Here is a 6,057-nt window from a genome sequence, read left to right as displayed (position 1 = left end):
CCTTGAAATGTTTGCTATGAAAGTTGTTTAGGGTTCACAAGCTTGAATGATAATTTTTAACCCAATGTATGCTTGATAAGTTTCGGCCATGATAAGTTGTAAGCTTAAGAAACCTAGAACTCTACCTAAACTTGCTCATGGTGTTTCTTATGGTATAAGAAATGATGTTTACTTAGGGTTCACATGTTGGCATGGAGTTTTTACCTAAAACCCAATCTATATGGTTCGGCCACTATAAGACATTAGGGTTAGAAATCCAATTATGTTTTCCATGTATCTTATATGCCATGATTATGAGATTTATATGCTTCTATGTTTAATTATGCACACTTATGATCTATACATGATGGAAACCCTTATGCTATGGTGTGTATTATTTATGATGAGTTATGTGCCAATTTATGCATGATATATGTGATGAGCTGTGTGCCCAATTTATGCATAAAATATATGATGTGCTGTGTGCCCAAATTTTACATACCATTATGATGAGCTGTGTGCCCAAAATTCTATATGGTATGATATGATAAGAGATATGATGTGCAAGAAATGATAAGAACCATGATATGTAAGACATGCTATTTTACTTTATGTATGGCTTGTACCAAGGGTGGGCTCCATAAGCGTCCCGGGGTCGATGAACTAAGAAATGGGCCTCGTTAGGGATGAGCTGCTAAGTGCCCCTAGGTCGATGGACTAAGAAACGGGCCTAGTATGTATGCCTTGTAGGGTTCAAGACTTGCTACCTTGGACCTACATAGGACGCGCACATTTATGTATGTGGTACAAGCCGGGGCCCTAACCATGTTATGATTATGTTTAAGTATGTATGGAATAAGTTTTCAAAGGACATGTTGCATATATATATATATTATTGCATGAATCATGTTTTGAAAGTCATCTTGCATAACACATTATGATTATGATACGATATACCATGATGCCTATAATTATGTTATGTTATGTTAGGATGAACCTTATGATTATGTTTTGATATGTTATGATCATGATCATGTTATGCTAGAATGCACTTTATGACTCTATGAGGATATGCCATGATACCATATGATTTTGTTATGATATGATGTTCCTATACATGATATGATGAGTTGTCTTTATGCTATATGTATTGAAGCTTTATTTATGCTATACGGTTTTTGTGAGTAGGAAAGGATCTTACTGAGCCTTGAGTGCTCACAGCTTACTTTCCTTGTACCACAGATAAGGGCAAAGAATGGATGTACTAAGGGAGCAGCAGGAGGGGGCAAGGAGGACGTGTGTAGTAGTGACTTGGCTAAAGAAGAAAACCTGCTTCTAGTTAATAAGTATTATGTTCATGTTGTTTCCTTTATAACTCTATGACACTTCATCATGTTTTTAGTATTATGGTTTAATTTTATGTTAAGCATGTTATGTGACTCATATGATAGGTAGTTGATGATGATGTGTTAAAAAGAAAAAGAAAGGTTAGGAAAAAAAAAAGAAAGTAAATAATATATATAATATAGATAAGACTTCCACTGTTTTAAGATGAAAAGATAAGTAACCCTCCGTCAGCTTAAGCAGGAAGGGGCGGGGCGTTACACTTGGAACCCTTCCAGGCACCCCGACCAAGACTATAAATGTTATAAATATAGCCTTCCACTACAAGAAAAATCCTCATAGACATCGGTGGAACAACAGTGGTTTTAAGTAAATTTCGGTGTCTTTTAGTATTTTACACCATTTTTTCCAAAAACCGGTGTCTGTGAGCGCAGATTTTCGCTCATAGACATCGGTTTTTTTAGCCGATGTCTATGAGCGACTTTTTTCGTTAATAGACATCAATTTTAATAGTGGTTTTTAAAACCCAGTGTCTATGATAGCTTCCTTGTTCTATCTATGAAATCGTATAGTAAAAAACCGTTGTTAAAAGTGGCGTTAATGAACCAAAATAAAATAATTTAATTTTCCCACCAATACTTAGCCAAAATTTGCAACACTTCACTCTTCCCTCCAAACCTAAACCTATATCGCACCGTCCACCGTATACCATCGCGATGCCACCACCACTTTCCTCCAACTACGCACGACGCCCTTGCTTCTCCGTCTACCTACACACACACGACGCCCTTGCTTCTCCGTCCAACTACACCGTGCACACGACGCCCTTGCTTCTCCATCCAACCACACCGCATCTCCTCCAACTCCTCCCTTTGGGTGAGAAGAGGAGCCCTTCTTCGCATTCTAGTAGTTTTTCCTTCATCCATCTCTGGTCCAGCATTCACTGCCACCGCTGGAGTCCTTCGCATTCCAATAATTTTTCCTTTATCCATCATCGCTACTGAAGTCCTTGCTCATCTTCAACAATTTCATCTTCTTGATCTCTTGATTGTAAGTATTAATTGATTGATACATGCAATGTGTTTGATGAATTTCCTCAAACACTACCCTAAGTTGATTTTATCATTTTGTTTGCCATATTGAGGAGTTGTTATTTCCTGTTGCTAAGTTGGTTTTATGCATTCCTTGAACTATCAAGTTTCTTTTATGTCTATGCTAATTCTTTTCACTGATATGCCATGTTTTCTGGTTTATAAATTTACCTCTTTTGTTGTTGTTGTTTCTACAGGATTTTGTGAATTTCTGAATCCATCTGAATAGTTCCTAATACGGTTTAGGGTTTAGGTGATGATTCATGAATGACTCATAGTTTATTTATTGGTATAATGATGAAGTGCAAATTTTGTTTGTCATACTAAGTTAATTGTTTCTTTTGAAAATATGAAATAGTATGTAATATGGCTCATTGCTGTAATTGTCTTGATATTTTTGATTGATTTTAGATTCATTAGTACAACAAAATGGACAAAGCATGGATGGCAAAGGATAGATTATCACATGAGTTTGAACTTGGACTAGAATCTTTCTTGCAATTTGCGCTGCAACATGCTACTAATCCTACTAGTATACCTTGTCCTTGTACGGAATGTGGCAATCTATGGAACAATAATATTAACAGCATAAGGGCACATGTGTACTGTAATGGTATAGACTTAACATACAAAAAATGGATATGGCATGGGGAAGAATCTGTATTAGGAGATTTAAAGAAAGAGAATGATGCAGCTGGAGAAAGTGAAAACTATTTTGCTGATAAACCTGTAGATATGGTACGCTGCATATGAAAGTTCAGAGAATCCAGATTAATTTATAAAATTATCTGAGGATGCTGAGAAACCTCTGTATACTGGGTGTACTAAATTTACAAAGTTATCTACAATTGTCCAATTATATAACTTGAAAACGAAATACAGCTGGAGTGATAATAGTTTTACTGAACTACTTGTCTTGTTTGGAGAAATGCTTCCTGTTGGCAATGAATTGCCTTTATCTTTATATGATGGAAAGAAAAGCTTATGTGCAATGGGGATGACTTATAAGAAAATACATGCTTGCCCTAATGATTGTGTCTTATACTGGAAGGAGTATGAGGATTTTACCGATTGTCCTACTTGTGGGTTGTCAAGGTGGAAGTTGGCCAAGAATTCTAGGATAATTAAATGAGCCCCTGCAAAGATTTTATGGTACTTTCCTCCTATTCCTAGATTTCAAAGAATGTTTCGGAGAAACAAAATATCTAAGGAGTTAACTTGGCATGCTAATAAAAGAGTATGTGATGCCTATATTCAACATCCAGCTGATGCACCTTGTTGGAGACTTGTGGATCATAATTGGCCAGATTTTGCTTCTGAGACAAGAAATCTAAGATTGGGCATAGTAGCTGATGGGATCAATCCTCATAGTTTGATGAGTTCTACATATAGTTGTTGGCCAGTTATAATGATCACCTATAATCTTCCTCCATGGTTGTGTATGAAGAGAAAATATATGATGCTCACGTTGTTGATTTCTAGTCCTAAATAGCTGGGAAATGACATTAATGTATACTTAGCGCCTTTGATTAATGATTTAAAAAAATTATGGAAAGTTGATGTTCAAGCATATGATGCACACCGAGAAGAAAGATTCTTGCTTAGAGCTATCCTATTGTGGACAATTAATGATTTTTTGACATATGGAAACCTGGCAGGATGCACTATAAAAGGATATCAAGCATGCCCTATCTGAGGTGAGAAAACTTGTGCAAAAAGGTTGAAGCACAGTAAAAAAATATCATTTACAGGTCATAGATGATTTCTTCGTAGAGATCATCCTTATCGAAGGTAGAAGAAGGCATTTGATGGGACACAAGACTTTACTATGGCCCCAAAACCACTAAGCGACAATGAAGTTTTAAAAAAAGTAGAAGGAATTACATGCCGATGGGGAAAAATGAGAGCAAATCTTCAATCAAAGGAAAATGATGGTAATTCCTGTTGGAAAAAGAAATCGATATTCTTTGAACTTGAGTATTGGAAAGATCTACATGTTCGACATGTTCTTGATGTGATGCGCATAGAGGAAAACATTTGTGAAAGTTTGATTGGTACATTACTTGATATGCCAGGAAAGACAAAGGATGAAATTGCAGCAAGAAACGACCTAGTGGAGATGAAAATTAGGGGAGAATTTGCACCACAAAAAGGGGAGAAAAGGACATTTTTGCCCCCAACATGTTATACATTAAGCAAGGATGAGAAAAGAAGACTTTGTAATTCATTGTTTGGAATTAAGGTTCCCACGGGTTACTCCTCCAACATCAAAAACCTTGTCTCAATGAAGGACCTAAAACTAGTTGGTCTTAAATCACATGACTGCCACACCTTAATGCAACAGTTGCTTCCAATTGCCATCCGTGGTGTTCTACCCAAGCATGTCAGAAATGCGATCACAAGGTTTTGTTTCTTCTTCAATATGTTATGTAACAAAGTAATAGATGTCTCGAAGTTGGATAATGTACAAATAGAAATTGTGACGACATTGTGTATGTTTGAAAAGTATTTTCCACCTTCATTTTTTGATATAATGGTTCACTTAACAGTCCATCTCATGCATGAGGTCAAGTTGTGTGGACCAGTTTGGTATAGATGGATGTTTTCATTTGAAAGATATATGAGAACATTGAAAGGTTATGTGTGGAATAGAAATTGACCAGAAGGATGCATGGTTGAATGTTATATTGCTGAAGAAGCTGTAGAATTTTGCTCAGAATTTCTATCTAATATGAACACGATAGGGATTCCATCAAAGCATCATGAAACAGTACTCACTAAGTCCTTGTCAGGTGCCAAGGTGCACTTCTGTTGTCACGATAAGTACTGGGAACAAGCACATCGTTATGTATTGGAAAATGACGCTGAGGTTGGTCCTTACATTGTGTAAGCCCTCTAGTTTAGTAATAATCCCATGAAATTGTTAACAAAAATATCTTATTAATCTCTTCAAAATTTTTTGATTAGGGAACATATGACACACTTGAAGCAAAAATTTCCTATTAAAGGTGCAAAGTGGTTACAAGATAAGCACCACAGAAGCTTTATTTCTTAGTTCCATGAACATGTAAGTACCATAAATATTAGCATGTTTATTATTAAACACAAGAACTTTAAGACATTTAATAATTAAACCCCCCTATGATGAATTGTAGGTTACAAATACAACATCCTCTTCCTCCAATCAATTATCAGAAAAAGTGAAGTTGTTGGCGAATGGACCTAGCAAGCAAGTGCTAAAATACTCTAGTTATATGATCGATGGGGTCACTTATTACATGAAAGAATGTGATAATGCACGAGTTGTTCAAAACTCGAGTGTAAGCTTGCTCGCACAAACAATGCAAGTTGCAAGTTCAAAGGATAAAAATCCAATTATAACAGACATGATGTATTATGGTGTGATATAAGAAATATGGGAGCTCAATTACCATGATTTTCAAGTTCCAATGTTTAAGTGTGATTGGGTAGAGAATAACACTGGTATTAGAGTAGATGATAATGGTTTCACCTTTGTAAATCATAAGAGAATGGGATTCAAATCTGACCCATTTATCTTGGGCACTCAAGCGAAGCAAGTATTTTATGTAGAAGCCCTCAAGATCCCACATGGTTTGTTGTACTTTCAACTACAAATAGAGAG

This window comes from Zingiber officinale, chromosome 5A, assembly GCF_018446385.1.
Source record: "Zingiber officinale cultivar Zhangliang chromosome 5A, Zo_v1.1, whole genome shotgun sequence".
NCBI lineage: Eukaryota > Viridiplantae > Streptophyta > Magnoliopsida > Zingiberales > Zingiberaceae > Zingiber > Zingiber officinale.
This window is presented reverse-complemented; position numbering follows the sequence as displayed.